General features: G+C 48.6%; 1 protein-coding gene across 1 annotated transcript in view; it reads right to left on the reverse strand.

The window, feature by feature from the left end:
* Positions 1-23,600, reverse strand: part of LOC119965159 (NHS-like protein 1) — a 279,160-nt gene that overhangs the window by 227,653 nt on the left and 27,907 nt on the right.

Raw genomic sequence — 23,600 nt, forward strand, 5'->3', positions numbered from 1 at the left:
GCCTTCGCCAGTGCCCTTAACCTCGAACCCCCGACAAGAACCCGCCTCCAACCTCAGCCATAAAGCATCTGCCTTCCTACTCTAGCCCTGCACCTTCTCCGCGTTCGCCACCCAGTAATAATACAAGTTTGGAATGTCCAATCCCCTAACTTCCGGTCCCTCTGAAGTGCAGTCTTCCTTATCCTGGCTACCTTTCCTGCCCAAACAAACGACCAAACCAACCTGTTCATCCCCTTAGAAAACAGCATCAGCAAAAAAAATGGCAGGTACCAAAAGAAGAATAAAAACCGCGGCAAAATGTTCATGTTAACTGCCTGCACCCGACCGGTCAGTGACAGGGGAAGACTGTCCCACCTCAATAAATCCACTTTCACCCTCCCAACAAGACTACTTGGAGGGTGTGTGGAGCAAGGGGTGTGACTCCTGTGAAAACATCAGCACACACATGAAGGGCCAAATAGCCTAAACTACACTGGAGCTCCTACTGCACCCAGAACATGCCCCAATGGCCCAGTTGGCAACTGCAGGGCCTGGTGTCAAACGGCCGCCTATACCAGGGAAATTCCAAGTTCCAAACATGTATGAGCATCATTTAGTGACCTCCGCTAGAAAGTGTGCAGGGAAGAATGTCACTGAGTGCAGCACTGCAGCCATCTATAGTTGTCACCCGTAGTAAAATCCACTGGCCTCACCCAGACATTCACAAAGGTGCACCATCACCAGACACTATCGTGGATTGAGATTTTTTAGCGTTCACAGAATGCATGCGTAGGGGCAGCACGGTGATGCAGTGGTCAGCAACGCTGCCTCAGGTTCGATCGTGGCCCCGGGTCAATGCCAGTGTGGAGTTTGCACATTCTCCCAGTGTCTGATTGGGTCTTCTCCCACAACACAAAGATGTGCAGGCTAGGTGGATTGGCCACGTTAAATTGCCCCTTAATTGGAAAAATGAATTGGGTACTTTAAATTTTAAAATAAGAATGTCGCCGTCGCTGGGTGGGGCCCATCCCTAAATGCCCTTGAACATTTCAGATGGGCAATTAAGAGTCAAGCACATCGCTGTGTGGGTCAAGAGTCACATGTAGGGGAGCACGGTGGCGCAGTGGTTAGCAGTGCAGCCTCACGGCGCCGAGGTCTCAGGTTTGATCCCAGCTCTGGGTAACTGCAAACTCCACACAGACATTCTCCCCGTGTCTGCGTGGGTTTCGCCCCCACAACCCAAAGATGTGCAGGATAGGTGGATTGGCCACGCTTAATTGCCCCTTAATTGGAAAAAATGAATTGGGTACTCTAAATTTATTTTTTTTAAAGTCACATGTAGGCTAGAGCAGGTAAGGATAATAAATTTCCTTTCCCAAAGAAGGATGTGATTGCACAGGAGCGGGTGCAGGGGCCTTTCACCAGGATACTGCCTGGGATGGAACATTCAAGTTATGGAGAGAGGTTGGAGAGGCTTGGGTTGCTTGCGCTGGAGCAGAGAAGACTGAGGGGCGGCCTGATCGAGGTGGACAAGATTATGAGGGGCCTGGACAAGGTGGATAGGGAACAACTGTTCCCCTTAATTGAGGGGTCGGTTACAAGGGGACACAAGTTCATGGTGAGGGGCGGGAGGTTCAGGGGGGGATTTGAGGTAAACCTTTTTTTACCCAGAGGGTGGTGACGGTCTGGAACGCACTGCCTGGGAGGGTGGTAGAGGCGGGTTGCCTCACATCCTTTAAAAAGTACCCGGGTGAGTACTTGCCATGTCACAACATCCAAGGCTCTGGGCCAAGTGCTGGCAAAGAGGATTAGGATTGGCAGATCAGGTGACTTTCATGCGGCGGTGCAGACTCGATGGGCCGAAGGGCCTTTCTGCACTGTATTTGTCTGTGATTCGGTGAAAGAATATTTACGGAACCATTTTAAAAAAATATAAATTTAGAGTACCCAATTATTTTTTCCAATTAAGGGGCAATTTAGCGTGGCCCATCCACCTAACCTGCACATCTTTGGGTTGTGGGGGCGAAACCCACGCAGACACGGGGAGAATGTGCAAACTCCTCACAAACAGTGACCCAGGGCCGGGATTCGAACCCAGGTCCTCAGCGCCGTAGATATTTAGGGAACCATGATGGTTCGACTGGCGACAATGGTCATCATTTGACTTTTCATTCCAGATTTTGTACTGAATTCAAATTTCACCATCACCTCGGTGGGATTCTATCACAGCATTACCCTGAGTCGCTGGATTATGAATCCACTGACAGCTAAAGCTGGATAAGTACATGGGGGAGAAGGGAATAGAAACTACACTCACAGGGTTAGATGAAATACGCTGACAAGAGTCGGCATGGACAGGATGGGCCGAATGGCCCCCTTCTGTGCTGTATCAGTTCTATGGTTCTATAGAAGGCTCATGTGGAGCACAAACACCAGCACAGGCCAGGTGGGCCTGTTATTGCTGCCGTAAATCTAATCTAATTCTAAGTAACACTTAATGCTGCAAACGGGGAAACTGGTCACTGTAAACTGCAAGTTAAATTAAGAGGACAGAGGCAGCACGGTGGCACAGTGGTTAGCACTGCTGCCTCACAGCGCCAAGATCCCAGGTTCAATCCCGACCCCACGTCACTCTCCGTGTGGAGTTTGCACATTCTCCCCGTGTTTGCGTGGGTTGCGCCCCCACAACCCAAAGATGTGCAGGGTAGCTGGATTGGCCACGCTAAATTGCCCCTTAATTGGACAAAATTAATTGGGTAATCTAAAAAAAAAATTTTAATTCAATTTTTCTCATGAAAATTCAAACGGGTGGTGCTGTAAATATTGTCCATCATTTCTGTAACACAAAGTGAACGTCATTTATTGCTGATGGGAACGCAATGAGGAAGGGTGAAGGGAGCAGGAACATGTTTAGCCCCAACTTACACAAATGAAGTCAAAGCAAATTAAATATATCCAGATGTGAACAGGGTGGGTCCGCTCGAAGCACTGAGCGGGACTCAAGTTAGCTTAAAACTTTATTCTTCTGCTAGTTCCAAACTGACGGGACACTTTTCCCAGGATCACGGTTAAGCTCCTTTGACATGCACAGAGGGTGACAGCTCTATGCCGTGAGAGAGCTCCACCTGCCTCCGCCCTTCTTTGTTTCTCAGAATGGTGACATCCCCGTAATTGCCCTAATTGCAGGTGTTACTGTTCCTCTTGGCACACTGCCCGTGATCAGCAGTGACAGCCTCTTCACTCCAGTTCACACACGGATGAACAAATTTGTACATCATGTTTCGCAACCTCAGGACGTCCCAAACTATTTTCAGCTAATGGCACGCGCGAAGTATAATCACTGTTATGATCCAGATCTTACAATCAATGTAAGATTTTGAACGAAGAAAACTTAGACTGGAGTTTATATCGCACCTTTCATGTCAGTAGGTTGACCTAAAGTGCTTTACAGCCAATCAAGTGATGCCAAAATGTTGCCCCAGCTGTACGGTAGCAGCCAATTTACGCACAGCAAGCTCCCACAAACAGAAATGTGATCGTGATCAGATACGGTTTTGTGATAGATACTGTGAAGGCCAATTGGGTGAACACATTAGATTAGGTAGATGGCAGATAGAAATAATGTGTCCAATCATTACTTTCCCCACCAAAAGTAGCAACATAATCAAGTAGAATTAAAACAGACCAATCCCAACATTCAAAAAAAAAAGACTCGTGACCTTCTTCAAAAATAGTGTCATGGGATCTTTTATGTCCACGTGAAAGGGCAGACAGGGCCTCATTTTAATATCTTGTCCAGGGCAAGGCACCTCCAACAGTGCTGTGCTCCCCTAATACTGCAGTGGAGCGGCAGGCTAGACTGTGCTCACTTCCCTGGGGGACTCAAAGAACGCAGAAAAGTACAGCACAGGAACAGGCCCTTCAGCCCTCCAAGCCTGTGCCGACCATGCTGCCCGTCTAAACTAAAATCTTCTACACTTCCGGGGGTCCGTATCCCTCTATTCCCATCCTGGTCATGTATTGTCAAAGTGCCCCTTAAACGTTACTATTGTTCCTGCTTCCAACACCTCCTCCGGCAGAGAGTTCCAGTCACCCTCTACCCTCGGTGTAAAAAAAACTTACCACGTACATCTCCTCTAAACCTTGCCCCTCGCACCTTAAACCTATGCCCCCTAGTAATTGACCACTCTACCCTGCGAAAAAGTCTCTGACTATCCACTCTGTCTCTGACCCTCATAATTTTGGAGACTTCTATCAGATCGCCCCTCAACCTCCTTTGTTCCAGTGAGAACAAACCGAGTTTATTCAACCGCTCCTCATAGCTAATGCCCTCCACACCAGGCAACATCCTGGTAAATCTCTTCTGCACCCTCTCTAAAGCCTCCAGATCCTTCTGGTAGTGTGGTGACCAGAATTGAACACTATACTCCAAGTGTGGCCTAACTAAGGTTCTATGCAGCTGCAACATGACTTGCCAATTTTTAAACTCAATGCCCCGGCCAATGAAGGCAAGCATGTCATATGCTTTTTTGACTACCTTCTCTACCTGTGTTGCCCCTTTCAGTGACCTGTGGACCTGTACACCTATATCTCTGACTGTCAATACTCTTGAGGGTTCTACATTCACTGTATATTCCCTACCTGCATTAGACCTTCCAAAATCCATTACCTCACATTTGTCCGGATTAAACTCCATCTGCCATCTCGCCGCCCAAGTCTCCGAACGATCTAAATCCTGCTGTATCCTCTGACAGTCCTCATCGCTATCCGCAATTCCACCAACCTTTGTGTCGTCCACAAACTTACTAATCTTACCAATTACATTTTCCTCCAAATCATTTATATATACTACGAACAGCAAAGGTCCCAGCACTGACCCCTGCGGGACACAACTAGTCACAGCCCTCCAATCAGAAAAGCACCCTTCCATTGCTACTCTCTGCCTTCTATGACCTAGCCAGTTCTATATTCATCTTGCCAGCTCACCTCTGATCCTGTGTGACTTTTGTACCAGTCTACCATGAGGGACCTTGTCAAAGGCCTTACTGAAGACTCAATCGCACAACCTTCTGATGCAGCATGGTGAAGCTGAAAGGAGACACACTCGCCTTATTCTAAGAGAAGAACAGAAGTTACAATCCAGCAGGGAGTTATCTGGGGTTAGTCAGACTGTGCACTCACAAGACCCAAGAGCAATTCTCCACATTGATGGTGTGTGCGAAGCAGGAAAATCCTAATTAATTAAAGAAAATACATAGCGGTGGAGAGGAGTGGCAGAAGGATCAGGGTAATATTCAAAATGCAACTGCACTCAAAGAAAATTAAATAAGCATTTTGAGCTGTTGATCAACTTAACAACACAGTCAATTACTGCAGGCAGTGATGAGGAGTTTTCTATCACTGAATATAAACTGAACTCCATCATCAGAATTGGTTGGATGGGGGTGGGGGGAGAGAGGAGAAGAGGGCGAACAATGTCTGCACCTGTGATTTTGAACAATTGTAAAGCCTCAAGGGCAGCAGCTTTTGCACACTCGCCACATGAACATGACAATCAGAGACAGACCGGATTCCCCTGTCAGGACGCTTTTCAGCCATCAATCTCCAGACAAGCGCAAATGGCTGGTCACACAACCTCCCTTCCTGTGGTGTCCCTGCTGAATTCACTCAGGCTGCAGACCCTCTGGTACATTCAGACTAGTCAACGCTCTCTAAACAACACAGCAAATTAGCCTGCAATGAAAAGCTGGCCAAGCACTAATTCCAGGGATTATGCTCGCAGTTTGGTTAATGAGAATTGCTTGTTAAACATTTCAGATCCTGAAACCCACACAATCCAAATAGGAAACAGCTGGCATTTCTTACTCAGCAATTTGATTCAAGATAACAGTCTTAATGCCACTGAGATTTCCCTTTTGGAAAAAAAAACAGAATCTCCAAGGTGGCACTTCCCAGAGCAGGGACAATTTGCAATCCATAGGGAGTTTGCGGAACGTGAAACGACCCTGGCTAGGAAACTAGAACTGGCGTCGGCCTCCTGGGTTTAGGAACAAGAAATGTGGTCAATCCTGACACAGTCAGCATGTGCTGCCGGAAAGCATAATCCTGGGCAGGATTAAACCCAACTGCAACAGTTTATTGTCCAAACGTACTGAAATATTGGAGCCACGCAGCACGAAAGATAAAATGAATTGGGAACTGGGGGCGTACTGAACCACAGTTTCTTTTTTTTTAAATATAAATTTAGAGTACCCAATTCATTTTTTTCCAATTAAAGGGCAATTTAACATGGCCAATCCACCTACCCTGAATATCTTTGGACTGTGGGGGCGAAAACCACGCAGACACGGGGAGAATGTGCAAACTCCACATGGATAGTGACCCAGAGCCGGGATCGAACCTGGGACCTCGGCGCCGTGAGGCAGCAGTGCTAACCCACTGCGCCACCATGCTGCCCTACTGAACCACAGTCGGTATCCACTCCAACACGGTCTAACAGGATGCCAGGAAGTGAGCCTACCCAAGAAAACTTTCCGTTTAGTGAAACACAGCCCCAGAGATGTTGGGGGAAACAAAAACCGGGGTATTTTGGGATTTGGATTCAACAGAGAGAGAAGTAGCATACAGCTTGCAGTATCTTCAATTTAAAAACTTTGTCCACGAGGAGAATTAAAAATGCATTTTATACACAACATGCTCTGCAGAACAGGCATTAATATTTAACATTACCGCAGAGCCATGACAATGGTAAGATTGCTACTTTTGTACACTGAGTAGATTAATTTCTTTGTTAAGCGCACCTTCACACCCACACTTTTTAAAAATCTTTCAGGAAACAGTGGTATGGGAGGGAAGTATATGTTGAACGCTCCTTCAATGGCCAACAAGTCCTGGCATTGGACTCAAGCCCGGAGCCTCTGGTCTAGCGGAAGGGACACTAATCACTGTGCCACAGGAAAACTTCCACCCTTACCTGGTCTGGCCTACATTCAGGCCCATGGCAAATGTGGTTGACTCTTAAATGCCCTCTGAAAAGGCCGAGCAAGCCACTCAGTTCAAAGGTAATTAGGGATGGGTAATAAATGCTGGCCCAGCTAACGACGCCCACATCCCCATAAACAAATAAAAACCCCAGCTTCGCAGACACTTTACATGCAAGGAGCAGAGCAACAACCCACAGAGGGCTGGGCAATGTGAAACTTCGATAGATTACGATATAGTAGGGCAGGGGGTGAAATGAAATGAAAATGAAAATCGCTTCTAGTCACAAATAGGCTTCAAAAGAAGTTACTGTGAAAAGCCCCTGGTCGCCGCTTTCCGGTGCCTGTTCGGGGAGGCTGGTACGGGAATTGAACCCGCGCTGCTGGCCTTGTTCTGCTTTACAAGCCGGCTGTTTAGCCCACTATGCTAAACCAGCCTCTGTTAAATGCAGAGCACAGCTGGAGAAATGACCAAACTCAAACTGTCTTGAGGGCAGAGAAACAGTAGCCATGGAATGCCAAGCTGGCTGATCTCAGCTCATCACCCAAAGCCAGCTCCTCTGGGTGAGACATGCTGTTCGTATGCCTCGCAACAGACTTCCAAAGCAATTGCTCTACTAAGAAGCCGGACATGGCCAGAAACAATCCAGGAACCTCAGCACAATCTTGGCTGATGCACCAATGCAGTACAAGGGGAATGCCGCACTGCAGGGTATGCTGGCTTTCAATGAGGCGTGAAGCCGGTGGCCTCTCGCATGAAAGTTAAAGAACCCACAGCAATGTTTTTTTAACAAGAGCAGGAGAATTATCCCTGCTGACCAGGCTAATAGTTATTCCTCAACCAACATCAGTTCCAGAAACAGATTACCTGGGCATTCCCACATTGCTCTGTGTGGGGACTTGCTGTGTGCAAATTGGCTGCACAGTGACAAAACTTCAAAAGTACTTCTTTGCCCGTAGAACACTTTGGGTCATCCCGACGTCATTAAATGCACTGTAGGGATACAAAGTCTTTCTTTCTTTCTGACCTTCTATTCGGAGGATGGCCGGTTTAGCTCAGTTGGCTGGATAGCTAGTTCATGATGCAGGTCAAGGCCAGCAACGTGGGTTCAATTCCTGAACCGGCTGAGGTTATTCATGAAGCCTTCTCCTGAGGTGTGGTGATCCTCAGGTTAAATCACCACCAGTCAGCTCTCCCTGTCAAAGGGGAAAACAGCCTATGGCCACCTGGGACTATCATGATATTACTTTACGTTTAATAAAACCAATGTTGTTTTTAGTGTCAATTACAATTGAGGACAATGTGTGGAGAAACTGAGCCACAGCCAGTTAGGGAAAACGGAGACAAAAATAAAAGTCTCACTAAGGGAGACCTAATTCTCGTTCCTCACATATAGCTTGGTCACTGCGGTTTCCCCAACGAGACACTGCTATTGTATAATCGTGCTAACACAAGCAGCACGACATGTGCGCCTTATCCACAGCAAGTCCTCCTCAATCCCACCTCTGTGGCAACGTGCCCTGGTGGATAATTGACTATTGGAACAATCACAGTAATAGTCCAAATAAGGGTGCATTACACTAAACAATGTATTTAAGGTCATAATTTGTGAGGGGTGGCAGGGGCTAAACAGCTGGCTTGTAAAGCAGAACAAGGCCTGCAGCGCAGGTTCAATTCCCGTACCGGCCTCCCCGAACAGGCGCCGGAATGTGGCAACTAGGGGCTTTTCACAGTAACTTCATTTGAAGCCTACTTGTGACAATAAGCGATTGTTGCAAGAAGGGAGACGTGAAAGGTAACCATTAAAACAGAGCAGACAGTAGCACAGACCGACTTACGGTTGCTGCTGTATACTTCAGGAAGGATGGTTCATTCCTGCTTCTCTGAAGAATGCTGTTATTGGCCAAGGGGAATAATACAGAACGAATAGATGGCTGTCACTGGCTTTTGAACTTGCTGCCATCGACTGATATCCCTCCCCTATCCACTAATGCATTTCCTCCTCCAATACAACTGACAATATGAGTTCTTTACCCGTCAGTCCCGCCTCAATAAACCTAGAGATGGATTTGTAGGTATAGTATTATTTATTTGTAACCAACTTGCAAGGCTGACTCGCTCCACAGAGACTCAGAACACACAGGCGTCTTCTGAGGCTCCAGAACCAAGTGAAATCGAAGACAAAGAAATCTCTGCAAATATCATTCAAATGGCATCAAGTTTCACATACAAGATTCCCATAGGTCATCCTATACACCTCCTGACCTGGCCATATATCCTGATTGGCTCACTTCGCATTCCTCAACCCTGGGCCTCTTGTTACCCAGCATCCTTTTCCCCATCCTCCACGAGGCACCCCTCCCCCCTTCCTGGCCATGCTTTCTGAATCCCTTTGTCCTTTGTTTGTGAACTCACTACTATCAGACTGGCTCACATCCACATTATTGTAACTAATATTTGAACTAACTATTTTATATCACATTCATTTGTTCAATTCATCACAACCATCTAGCATCACATAGTAACTGCTACCTTGGGCCCCAACCAGTGGCGTGCAGAGGTCTGGTGATGCCCGGGGCAAATCTTGATTGTATGCCCCAAAGACTCAAGTATAAGGCCTAATATACTGAGAAATATTATGAGAAAGGAAAACATTTTGAATATATAAACACAGATGAAACATGAAATAAACGCTTTATTCGATTTTAACATAAATCAATCAAATTTATTAAGTTCTTTTCCCCAAATGATACCTCCTGTCACAAAACACCTGAACTACTTCACTTTTTACATCAGCTGTGAGAAATTCTTTTTCAATGCTTATTAAAGCCAGGTTGGTCAGTCGCTCCTGTGACATAGAAGACCTCAGATATGTTTTTATTAATTTCAGTTTTGAAAATGACCTTTCACAGCTTGCGACTGAAAATGCGATTGTAAGCAGTAATCTGTATGAAACACACAGCGTCGGAAAGACATCCCTCCCATACTGCAGTAAAGACTCCAGAGCATCTTTAGGATCAGGGGGAACTCTATTCCCTCCAGCTCGAAGGAGCATCACAAAATCAATAATTTTGTCATATAACTGAATTGCAACCACATCATTGTCATAATAATTTGCAACGTCTGAACATTCCTTTTTTAATTTCTCTCTTTCTTGTTCATCTTCAATCACTCCTGAATTCAAGTTCAGAAGAAAAGAAAATCGGTCACTGAGTCTTTGAAGACAGATACTGCGGTCTTCAATTTCAGTTTTTAATCTGTTCACAATCTCTACCATTACTCTATTCATTTCTTCTTGTGCCGTCAGTCCACTATCTCTTGCTGACTCTCCAGGCATTATTCTTCTTCTCCTTGTTCGTGCAATTGGTATTCCCCAATTTTGACAATATTCATTGGCTAAATCTATTGCATTGTGGATAATTTCGTCATTCTTCAAATTCAAGATATGAATAAGTCCTCTCAGATCACAAGAAGTTTCATGGAACCCCATTTTCGGATCCTGCAAACGTTTTGAGACTTTATCCACTGATGATAAAACTGAGTACCAAAAACTTAATAAAGCTATAAACGGGAACTGTTGAATAGAGTTCAGTAGCGATCCTGCATCAGATTTAGTTTCCCTTGAAAATTCTCCTTCCAGCAGGTGTTGAAGGCTTGCAATAACGTTGTCACACTCTTCGTGGATTACTTGCACAGCACCATGGCTGGAACTCCATCTTGTGTCACACTGTCTTTTCACAGTCCGAGTGACAAATGATTTTACCACTTCCCAACGAGAAGTAGATGAAGAAAAAAAAGTAGAGTTTTTCTAGAATGCCAAAAAATGTAACAACAACAGGTTGCACCTCACTTGCATGGACACAGGACAAATTGAGGCTGTGGTTCTCGCAGTTCACAAACACAGCTTTTGGGTTAACTTCAAGAATTTTTTGTTGAACACCTCCTCTCACTCCAGCCATAACTGCTGCGTTATCATATGCTTGACCACGACAGTCATTCATGGAAATTTTGTCTTCTTCCAATTTTTCCTGAATTTTATTTACCAGGCTGACTGCATCTTTCTTGTTGACTTGAAAAAATCCCAGAAATGTCTCCTTTATTTCTACTTTTCTGTTTTCATCAATATGAACGTAACGCAGAATTTCAGAAACCTGATCTTCATGGGCAATATCTGGAGTTGAATCCAGCATTATGCTAAAATATTTTGAGTCCTTAATTTCAGAAATTATATTTTTCTTGACAGTTTCACCAAGAAGATTGATTATTTCGTTTTGCATTCTGTTGGACAAGTAGGTGACACTTTTTGGTTTCTCTTTCCCTCTCTGCAAGTGTTTTGCTAAGATGTCATCATATTTGGCCAAAAGTCTGATTGTTGCTAGAAAGTTTCCTGTATTTTCACTGACTCTCTCCCCTGGCTCTGATAACCCAGATATTCCTTCTCCTCGATGTCCACGATAGGCCAGATTCTGTTTTGCCAGAAAGGATATAACCTCGACAATCCGTTCAGTTATAGCTTTCCATCTTTTCTTTTCAGCAGACATTTGCTGTTGAAGTTCAGCATCTATCGTAGTTGAATGATGGAGTCGAACTACAAGGTTCAGGTATTCCCTCATGTGAGCTCTATGAGAAGGGCTTTTCTCATGGTCAGGTATTGTTGGATTTAATTTTCTCCAAGTGGAGAAACCGTCTTCCTTTCCAAAGTTTGACACAGACAACAAATGCTCCTTTGAAAACAAAAAGCAAACAAAACAGTAGCATGCTTTCCGATATGGAGAGTATAACAACCATTTTCTCTCCACAATTTCTCCGTTTGTGGAAACTTTATCAAACCACTGTTTGGAAAATGATCTCCCATCCTTCTCAGCAAATGGACCACTTTTATTCTGATATCTTTCAGGGCCATGTTGTAATATTGTCATCTTCAAATGATCTGGAATCGGTTTCTTCAAACAGCCAAAATCGCTTCTTTGCAAAAATATGCAAATATCTTCTTTATTTTCTTCACATGGATCATCATCCTGACAACGAGACTGAGGAGAGTATTATGTTCTGACCGAGCTGAATCCGTATCAGAAAAGTCCTTCTCTGCACCCACATCATCTTTTACTTCTCCAGGTTCTCCTACTTCTTCTTTACTTCTTTTTATCCATGCATCTAATGCCCCTCTTTGATGGGACTCTTCTTCGACTCTGGCCCTCTTTTTTTTCCTGTTCTGTGCTCCACTCGGTTGTACACGAAATACTCGTAACATTTCATTTTCTATCTCAAAAACCGTAAGACGCATGAGAAAATGGGAAGAAAATGGTAAACAATCGGTCAGTTGCAGACGGATAAACCATATTTCATTTCTTTGTTCCTTCGTATCAAATTATTTCACACTGATTCTCCACTGATAATTTTGTGCAATTTATATCATAGACTTGCAAATTAGTGGTATCTGTATTCGAATATTAGCATGTTAAGGAATAAATGTCTCCTATTCCGAGATTAAATGCCATAGCAGTCCTCTGATCATCCAGGCTTCACTCTTACTACATCCCACGTAAATATTTCATTAAATATCGCCAAAAAACCTATAAAAACCGTAGTTGCACCTGTTCTAGAGCTATTCACTGACCTGAGTAGGTAAAAGAACTAATCTAGATGTACAAAAAGCTGAAGAAAAGACGAGTTATGACTCGAGGAAACGCAGGAACGAACAGCCACGTCTGCTTGTTGCTTTTGATGGTTGCACCACGTACATCATGCGCATGCGTGTGGGGGGGATGGGGAGAAGGACCATTTTCTCTAGACAGAAACGGTACACCATGTTAAAGGAATAAAGGGCTAACAACTGCCTCTGCAGTGTGGTGAGCCTCCAAAAATTGATTTATCACCGCTGAAATTTTAAAATTACTATCTTATTTCCTTCTCTGGGGCAGCACGGTGGCCTAGTGGTTAGCACAACCGCCTCATGGAACTGAGGTCCCAGGTTCGATCCCGGCTCTGGGTCAATGTCCGTGTGGAGTTTGCACATTCTCCCCGTGTCTGCGTTGGTTTCGCCCCCACAACCCAAAAAATGTGCAAAGCAGGTGAATTGGCCACGCTAAATTGCCCCTTAATTGAAAAAAATAATTGGGTAATCTAAATTTTTTTTAAAAAATTAAAAAAAAAAAAAAATTTTTTTTTTTTTTTTTTCCTTCTCTGATTGGATGCCCCCATCCAATGGATGCCCGGGGCCAATGCACCGTCGGCCCCCCCCTCTGCACGCCACTGGCCCCAACTCCTACCCTGGGCCAGACAGCAAGCAGAGTTCTTGCTTATCAGGTCTGTTGGGGGGTTTCACTCGAAATGCTAACCCGTTTACAATTTTTTTCATTCATTAATGGGATATGAAGCGGCCATTTCAGACAGCATTTAAGAATCAACCACAATGCTGTGGGTCTGGAGTCACATGTCGGCCAGACCAGGTATGGATGGCAGATTTCCTTCTCTAAAGGACATGAGTGAACCAGATGGATTTTTACAACAATCGACAAGGTTTTCATGGTCATTCACCTTTTAATTCCAGATATCTATTGAATTCAATTTGCACCATCTGCTGTGGTGGGATTCAAATCTGGAGCCCCAGAGCTTTGCCCCGAGTCTCCGGATTAATAGAACAGTGATAATACCACTGCGCCATTGCCTCCACTAAATGATTCAGCTACTGCGGATCTGCAAGTGCTTGCTGAGAACTTAGGCTTTGCGGTTGTCTTTCCTGGGACAGAGGCATGGCTGGCAAGGCTAGGATTTATTGTCCATGTCCTGGCTGCCTTCTTGAACTACTGAAGCCCGTGCCATGTGAAGGTGATGGAAGCGGTTCAATATGACTTAGAGGACAACAGTTAAGAGTAAACTACATGTGGGACCGTAGTCACATAGATGACAGACTGGGTGAAGACAGTAGGTTTCCGACGCAAAAGCACATCAGTGAACTTCTTGATACCAGACACAACCTTTAAAAAAGCTGCTTAGTATCTATTTCCCCTCTCCTTCCCTGCACCCTGAACATGTTTCTTCAAATGACCGCACTGTATATGCGAATTGCTGGAAAATAGCTCACGGCTCAGTCACTTTCCCACAGTTAGTCACGTCATGCGCTTCCCAAAGTTGCTCAGGGCAGAAAGACGGCAAATTTGTTAGGCACACAAGATGAGCTTTTTTGTTTCCCCTCCAGCCTTATCACCTCACCACATCAGGATTGTTACAGCGGTCTTTATATCTCACTAGGTGCGGTTTACTGCTGGCGGCCTGTGTTGTGCAGCTCCAAGCACAGGTAAACATCAGCTCCACTCGGCCAGAGGCGGAGCTTGTTTGGAACAACATTGCCTTTTGGGTCGCCAACACTGGCGGTGCATATTCCTGGAGGTTTCATTACGTGAGCTCCTGCTGGCAACCTGCCTGCCCAAAACCACCAGTCACCCAACGTGTTCACCCCACGGGGACCCTCCTTCCCACGCCAATCAGATTCTTTGAACAGACACCGTCACCGGACTGGGTAATTCTCTGTCAGTCAAACAGCCTTTTCTCTACCCCTCCCCACCCCCCATGCCATTCTTATACCCAATATATTTTTAAAATTATTTTCAAAAACACAATTTTTTAAAATATAAATTTAAAGTGCCCAACTCTTTTTTCCAATTAAGGGGCAATTTAGCGTGGCCTACGCTGCACATCTTTTGGTTGTTGGGGTCAGACCCACACAGACACGGGGATAACGTGCAAAGTCCACACGGACAGTGACCCCGGGCCGAGATCGAACCCGGGACCTCGGCGCCGTAAGGCAGCAGTGCTAACCACTGTGCCGCCCTCGCAATTTTATTTTTAAATGACCCTATGATTTCCCCCTGCGCCGTCCTGAAGTTAACCTTTGTTCCTGGAGGTTTTGCAACCCAACATGTTCCCCCACTCCCTTCCTCTCATTAGCCTGCTACACATGTTGAGCCAGTTCAACATGTTTGTACAGTTGTCACGTGATAACACTACACCACCACACAGGTACATGGTTTAGAATTTGTCTCCGGGTGCTTGACATCATCTATTTTGTTTGCCTCCAGTTACCTACAGACCCTTTGAGAGGAATGCAGAAAGCCGAGAGAATGGGCTTCCCGTGCAGACAACCACGTTTGGTTTGCCAAATTAGTATCCAATTGGCCTGCAAAAGAGTAGTGGTAAACAGTAAATGGAAGCTGCCGGGGAGTTTGGTTCTGTACTACATCCTAAAACCAAACATACCTGCCCCAAAGTTTAAAGTCAGATCTGGGGTGGATTTTAATACTAATTTCCTGCTTTCTCCCTGTGGCCCTTTCACTGGGTTTAAGCCATAACAGATAGTAGCTTTGAAAAGTTGCCGCCAATTCAATGTCAATCACTTGCAACAGAGCATTTCACATTCTGATAAAGTTCTGCAGGAGGAAGTGTCTTCTAATCTCTGCCTTCGTGTATCAAGTTTATCTCCTAATCCAGGCATCTTGCGGCCAATTTATCTTGCAGTGGAAACTATCTATTTTTATCTGATCTGTTTCTTTTATCATTCTGAGCACCTTACTCAAATCAATGCATGTTTACAACGATCCAATCAGGTTCCTCCTGCCTTTACGTAAACTAAGGTCATTTTGGACGTGCACTGGGGAGACAGTCACGTAATGGTAATGTCACTGGACACATCCCAGTCTAACGCTCTGGAGACTGGGTTCAAATTCCACTATGGAAGCTGGCGGAATTTAAATTCAACTAACAAATCTGGAATTAAAAGTTAGTCTCGGTAATGGTGACCATGAAACCAGTGTCAATGTTCACTAGTCTTGTTCACTGATGTTCTTTAGGGAAGGAAATCTGCTGTCCTTGGACAGCTCTGACAGCCATCTGGACTCGAAACTTTAACTCTTTTCTCTCTCTACAGATGTTGCCAGACCTGCTGAGATTTTCCAGCATTTCCCCTTTCGTTTCCGATTCCAGCGTCCGCAGTAATTTGCTTTTAATCTGCTGTCCTTACCTGGTCTGGTTTACATGTGACTCCAGACCCACAGCAATGTGACGGACTCTGAAATGTCCGCCGAAATGGCCTCGCAGGTGAATCAAACCACTACACAATCTACAAAAAGGAATGAAACCGTACGGATCACCCGGCACCGACCGAGGCACTGGAATCCACGATGTCAAACCCAGCCCTGTCGACCCTGCAATGCCCTCCTTACCAAGATCTGGGGCCAGTACCAAAATTGGGAGAGCTGTCTCACGGAATTTTACCTTACAATGTCCCAGGTACCACCACTGACAGGGCAGACATGGCGGAGCCGATGGAACATGTGATATACAGAGAAGGAGTTGCCCTGTGAGTTCTCAACATCAACTCTGGACTCCATGAAGTCTGATGGCATCAGGTCAAACATGGGCACGGTAACCTCCCTGCTGGCCAACACCTACCGCCTCACCCCACCCCTCCCATAGCTGATGCATCAGTACTCCTCCACATGTTGAACACTACTTGGAGGAAGTACAGAAGATGGCAAGGGCACAAAAGGCACTCTGGGTGGGGGACTTCAATGTCCCATCACCAAGACTGGCTTAGTAGCACCACTAATGACTGAACTGGCCGAGTCCTTGAGGGCGTAGCTGCTAGACTGTGTCTGCGACAGATGGTGAGGGAACCTTGAGGGGAAATCTCCTTGACCTCGCCCTCACCGACCTCCCTGTTTCAGATGTCTATGACAGCATAGGTAGGAGTGACCACCACACCGTCCTTGTGTGAACAAAGACCCATCTTCACATTGAGGATACACTCCGTAGTGTTGTGTGGCACTGCCGCTGTGGTAAATGGGATAGATTTTGAACAGAACCAGAAACGGAAATCCAAGAGTTGCAGTGGGCCATCGGCAGCAGCTGAATTGTACTCAACCACAACCTGCAAACTTACAGTCCTGCGTGTCCCCACCCTACTATTACCATCAAGCCGGGGATCAACCCTGGTTCAAAGGGGAGTGCAAGGAAGCATGTCAGGAGAAACATCCGGCAAACATAAAAATGAGATATCAACCTGAAGCTACAAAGAGTGGCACAATGGCGCAGTGCTTAGCCTCACAGCGCTGAGGACCAGGGTACGATCCCGGCCCTGGGTCACTGTCCGTGTGGAGTTTGCACATTCTCCCCATGTTTGCGTGGGTCTCACCCCCACAACCCAGAAGATGTGCAGATTAGGTGGATTGGCCATGCTAAATTGTCCCTTAATTGGAAAAAAATAATTGGGTCCTCTAAATTTATAAAAACCTGAAGCTACAACACAAGACTGGCTGCGTGCCCAACAGCAAAAGCAGCATGCGATAAACAGAACTATTTGATTCCACAACCAATGGATCAGATCCAAGCTCTGGAATGATACCACATCCAGTCATGAATGGTGGTGGACAATTAAATAACTAACTGGAGGAGAAGGAGGTTCCACAAATATCCCCATCCTCAATGGGGGAGCCCAGCACATTAGTGCAAAAAGACAAGGCTGAAGCATTAGGCAGCAATCTTTCACTAGAAGTGCCAAGTGGATGATCTATCAACCCCAGCATTACAGAATAGTCTTCAGCCAATACCATTCACCCTACGTGGTATCAGGAAAAGGCTGAAAGCGGCTTCCGGTTGCGGCTATGACCAGCTAAGTCGCACATTTGGCAGCTCCTGCGACAAAGGTGTTTAAGGGCCGATTGGAGGGCCCCGACGGTACTGTAAAGACGAATCCCGGTGGGGGAAGGCTCCCTGAGGAGAGTGAGACCAACTTTATGGTCGGTACTCGGAGAGGGGCGACAAAAAAAGCGGCAGCAGCTCCCCAAAAAAAGCGGGGGAAGAGGACCAAAATGGCGGCCGGTGGTGCACTAGAAGATTGGAGAAAATGGGCGGAGGAGCAGCAGGCCGCTCTCCTCCGGTGTTTTACGGAGCTGAAAGTGGAACTCTTAGAGTCCATGAACGCGACGACCACAAGGCTGATGGGGGCCCAGGCGACCCAAGAGGCGTCGATAAGAGAGCTGCAGCAGGAGATGGCGGTGAGGGAGGAGGAAGCCACGGTCCTCGTGGGAAAGGTGGAGGTGCACGAGGCACTCCACCTGAAATGGCAGAGCCGCTTTGAGGAGCTGGACACGCGAATGAGGCGGAAGAACTTGAGGATCCTGGGCCTAGCAGAAGGCCTGGAGGGGCCTGATCTCCCGAAATATGTAGCGGAGATGTTGAGCTCCCTGATGGGAGAGGGGGCCGGTCCATCGCCCCTGGAGCTGGAAGAAGCATATCGGGTCATGGCTAGGCGGCCTAGGGCAAACGAGCCCCCGAGGGCGGTGCTGGTGCGGTTCCAGCGTCTCTGCGATCGGGAGAAAGTGCTGAGGTGGGCCAAGAGGGAGAAAAGCAGCAAATGGGAGAATTCGACGGTGCGGATATATCAGGACTGGAGTGCGGAGGTGGCAAAGCGGCGGGCCCGGTTTAACCGAACGAAGGCGGTGCTGCACGCAAAAAGGATCAAGTTTGGAATGCTGCAGCCAGCGCGCTTGTGGGTCACCTACAAGGACCAGCACCATTACTTTGAGACCCCAGAGGAGGCATGGACTTTTGTTCGGGAGGAAAAGCTGGACCTGAACTAGAACTTGGGAACGCCGGCGGTCGAGGCCGCCCGAGTACCCTTGACTGATCAAGTGGCCCATGTCTTTCTTAGGCCAGGTCGGAACTTGGTTAAAGTTGATGGATCGTTTGGTTTCTTTGAAACTTGTGTTATGGGGGGTTTCTTTGTTCCTTTTTGTGTGTCTCTTCCCGTTGCCAACTTCCCTTAATTATTGTTGTTGTAGGGGGGGCTTTTTTACTGTTTTTTGATCTGTTCTTTAAGGGTTATGGTTACTGTTGGTTAAGTACGTTATTATTGGGTAGTTATTTAGTTATTTAGTTATGCAGGCATAGTTATGTATTTATGTATTTATTTGCGATTTGTTATTTATATTGTTATATTGTTAAGTTGGGGAGGCGGGACGGGGGGGGAGCAAGTGGGTTATGCGTGTTTTCTTTTTCTCTTTTTTCTTCCTCTCGTTTTAAGGGGGCTTTGTTATCGGTGTGGATGGGGACGGGGGTGGAATTGAAGATGGCGGGGTAGGGTGTGGCCGGGCGAAAGCGCGGGCTCTCCCCTGTTTCCTGCGCGCGGGACGGAGGAAGGGGGAGGAGAGAAGAGTGGGGTGTGGCCAGCAATGGCGGCTTTTCCCGCGCTGAAGCGGAGTCAGAGAGGGATGGCAAGGGGGGGGGGGGGGGGGGGAGGCCCCTCCCCCCCCACATCGGGAGGAGTCGGAGTGTGGCAGGGGCAGCCGGGTCAGCGAAAACCAGCTGACTCTCGGGAGTACGATGGTGGATACACTGCGGCTAGGAGGGGTCCTAGCCGGGGGGGGGGGGGGGGGTTAGGGGGGGATACCGGGTTGCTGCTGGAAAGGCGGAGGACGGGAAGGGAAGAACGGGAGGAGAGAGGGGGGGGGGCCATCGCCATGGGGAACGGGTCAGAAGGGGAGGGTCGACCCGGGGCGAACAGGGGACAGAACATGGCTAATAGACAGGGGAAAGGGACGGGTCGCTCCGCGACCCGGTTGATTACTTGGAATGTGAGGGGGCTGAACGGACCGGTCAAGAGATCAAGGGTTTTTTCACACCTAAAGGGACTGCAGGCGGATGTGGCAATGTTGCAGGAGACTCACTTGAGTAGTAGACCAGGTGCGCCTGAGAAGGGGTGGGTGGGGCAGGTGTTCCACTCAGGCTTGGACGCAAAGAACCGGGGGGTGGCGATTTTGGTGGGAAAGAGGGTGTCGTTCGTGGCGGCGCAGGTGGTAGCAGATAAGGAGGGTAGGTACGTGATGGTGAAGGGTAGGCTGCAGGGAGAGAATGTGGTGCTGGTAAATGTATATGCCCCGAATTGGGATGACGCGGGTTTTATGAGGCGCCTGTTGGGCCTCATTCCGGGTCTGGAGGCAGGAGGCCTGATCATGGGGGGGGACTTCAACACAGTGCTCGACCCTGGGCTGGACAGATCGAGTTCCAGGACGAATAGGAGGCCGGCAGCGGCGGAGGTGCTAAGGGGGTTCATGGAGCAGATGGGGGGGGTAGACCCTTGGAGATTTGGCAGGCCAAGGGCGAGGGAGTATTCTTTTTTCTCCCACGTCCACAGGGTGTACTCCAGAATAGACTTTTTTGTACTGAGCAGAGGGCTGATTTCGAGAGTGCAGGACACGGAGTACTCGGCCATTGCGATTTCGGACCATGCACCACACTGGGTAGAGGTAGAACTGGGGGAAGCACGGGACCAGCGCCCGCTGTGGCGCCTGGATGTGGGGCTGCTGGCGGACGATGAGGTGTGCGGAAGGGTCCGGAAGGGCATTGAGAGATATCTGGGCACGAACGACACGGGCGAGGTGAAGGTGGGGGTAGTATGGGAGGCCCTGAAAGCAGTGATCAGAGGAGAGCTGATCTCCATAAGGGCACACAGAGAAAGGAAGGAGAGGCAGGAGAGGGAGAGACTGGTGGGGGAACTTATAGAAGTGGACAGGAGATATGCGGAGACACCAGAGGAGGGGCTGTTGAGGGAGCGGCGCAGTTTACAGGCCCAGTTTGACCTACTGACCACTAGGAAGGCGGAGACGCAATGGAGAAGGGCACAGGGTGCGGTCTATGAGTACGGGGAAAAGGCGAGCAGGATGCTAGCACACCAGCTGCGCAAGCGAGATGCAGCCAGAGAGATTGGGGGAGTGAGAGAGAAGGGAGGGAACGTAGTGCAGAAGGGGCAAGAGGTGAACGGGGTCTTCAGGGATTTCTACAGGGAATTGTACCGGTCTGAGCCGCCCAGGAGGAGGGGGGGAATGGAGAACTTCCTCGATAGATTGAGGTTCCCAAAGGTCCAGGAGGAACGGGTGGAGGGGCTGGGGGCACCGATAGAGCTGCAGGAACTAGTTAAAGGGATAGGCCAGATGCAGGCGGGGAAGGCGCCGGGGCCGGATGGGTTCCCGGTGGAATTTTATAAGAAGTATGTGGACTTGGTGGGTCCAGTGCTGGTGCGAGCCTTCAATGAGGCGCGAGAGGGGGGGGCTCTGCCCCCGACAATGTCACAGGCCCTGATCTCCTTGATCCTGAAGCGGGACAAAGACCCTGTACAGTGCGGGTCCTATAGGCCTATCTCCCTCTTGAATGTAGATGCCAAACTGTTGGCAAAGGTCCTGGCAACCAGAATAGAGGATTGTGTGCCAGGGGTAATCCATGAGGACCAGACGGGTTTCGTAAAGGGACGACAACTTAATACAAATGTCCGGAGGCTGTTGAATGTAATTATGATGCCAGCAGTGGAGGGGGAGGCTGAGATAGTGGTAGCACTGGATGCGGAGAAGGCATTCGATAGGGTGGAGTGGGAATACCTGTGGGAGACGCTGGAACGGTTTGGGTTTGGGGAGGGATTTATCAAGTGGGTGAAGCTGCTGTATTCGGCCCCGATGGCGAGTGTGGTTACAAACGGGAGGAGGTCGGAGTATTTTGGGCTCCATCGAGGTACCAGGCAGGGATGCCCCCTATCCCCCTTACTATTTGCATTAGCGATCGAACCGTTGGCGATGGCACTGAGGGGTTCAGGGGGTTGGAGAGGACTGACAAGGGGAGGGGAGGAGCATCGGGTATCACTCTATGCGGATGATTTGTTGTTGTATGTGGCGGATCCGGAAGGGGGAATGCCGGAGGTAATGGAAATACTAGCGGAGTTTGGGGACTTTTCGGGATATAAATTAAATGTGGGTAAAAGTGAGGTCTTTGTGATACACCCGGGAGATCAGGGGGAGGGAATTGGGCGGCTCCCCTTTAGGAGAGCAGTAAAGAGCTTCAGGTACTTGGGGGTGCAGGTGGCAAGGAACTGGGGGACCCTCCACAAGCTGAACTTTTCAAGGCTGGTGGAGCAGATGGAGGAGGAGTTCAAGAGGTGGGACATGGTACCGCTGTCGCTAGCAGGGAGGGTGCAGTCAGTCAAAATGACGGTCCTCCCGAGGTTCTTGTTTCTGTTCCAGTGCTTGCCCATCTTCCTCCCCAGGGCCTTCTTCAAGAAGGTAACTAGCAGCATTATGGGCTATGTGTGGGCGCATGGCACCCCTAGAGTGAGAAGGATTTTCTTGGAACAGAGTAGGGACAGTGGAGGATTAGCGCTACCCAATCTTTCCGGATACTACTGGGCGGCGAACGCATCGATGGTGCGCAAGTGGGTGATGGAGGGGGAGGGGGCAGCTTGGAAACGTATGGAGAGGGCGTCCTGCGGCAATACAAGCCTGGGGGCGCTAGTAACGGCACCATGGCCGCTCCCCCCCACAAGGTATACCACGAGTCCGGTAGTGGCGGCCACCCTTAAAATCTGGGGGCAGTGGAGGCGACACAGGGGGGAAGTGGGGGGTCTGATGGCGGCGCCACTGAGAGGGAACCACAGATTTGTCCCGGGGAACACTGGCAGGGGATTCCAGAGCTGGCACAGGGCGGGCATCAGGCAACTGAGGGACATGTTCATAGAGGGGAGGTTTGCGAGCCTGGGAGAGCTGGAGGAGAAATTTGAGCTCCCCCCGGGGAACACGTTTAGATACCTGCAGGTGAAGGCATTTGCCAGACGACAGGTGGAAGGATTCCCCTTGCTTCCCGATGGAGGGGCGAGTGATAGGGTGCTGTCAGGGGCCTGGGTCGGAGAAGGGAAGGTCTCGGACATCTACAAAATAATGCAGGAGGTGGAGGAGGTACCGATAGAGGAGCTGAAAGACAAGTGGGAAGCGGAGCTGGGAGAGCAGATAGAAGATGGGACATGGGCGGATGCCCTAGAGAGGGTCAATTCGTCGTCGTCGTGCGCAAGGTTGGGCCTCATCCAATTTAAGGTGCTGCACAGAGCCCATATGACGGGGACTAGGATGAGTCGGTTCTTCGGGGGGGAGGACAGGTGTGTTAGGTGTTCGGGAAGCCCTGCGAACCATGTACATATGTTCTGGATGTGTCCGGCGCTGGAAGAGTTCTGGGAGGGGGTGGCGGGGACGGTATCGAGAGTGGTGGGAACCAGGGTCAAACCAGGGTGGGGGCTAGCGATTTTTGGGGTTGGGGTGGAGCCAGGAGTACAGGAGGCAAGGGAGGCCGGAATATTGGCCTTTGCGTCCTTGGTAGCTCGGAGAAGGATCTTGATTCAGTGGAGGGACACAAGGCCACCAAGTGTTAACACCTGGCTAAACGACATGGCAAGCTTCATCCAATTGGAAAGAATCAAATTCGCCCTGAGAGGGTCGGTACAGGGGTTCTTCCGGCGGTGGCAGCCCTTCCTTGACTTTCTGGATCAGAGATAGGAACCGGAGGCCGAAACAGCAGCAACCCGGGGAGAAAAGGGGGGGGGGGGATAGCAACGAAGGGAGCACGTCAGCGGGGGGTCGCGGGCAAGGACTGCCCGAGGCCATCGGCAGAAAGGGAAAAACGGTTTGGTTGCTAGACTGATAGCGCGGGCGGGGGGGGGGGGGGGGGGGGGGGGGGGGGGGGGGGGGGGTGCGCGCGGGGGGAGGGCGGGGGGAGGTTTTTCCATCCAGGGGGGACTTGTGGTGTTATAATTTAAAATGTAATAGGGGTAAATG

Source organism: Scyliorhinus canicula, chromosome 1 (genome assembly GCF_902713615.1).
Source record: "Scyliorhinus canicula chromosome 1, sScyCan1.1, whole genome shotgun sequence".
NCBI lineage: Eukaryota > Metazoa > Chordata > Chondrichthyes > Carcharhiniformes > Scyliorhinidae > Scyliorhinus > Scyliorhinus canicula.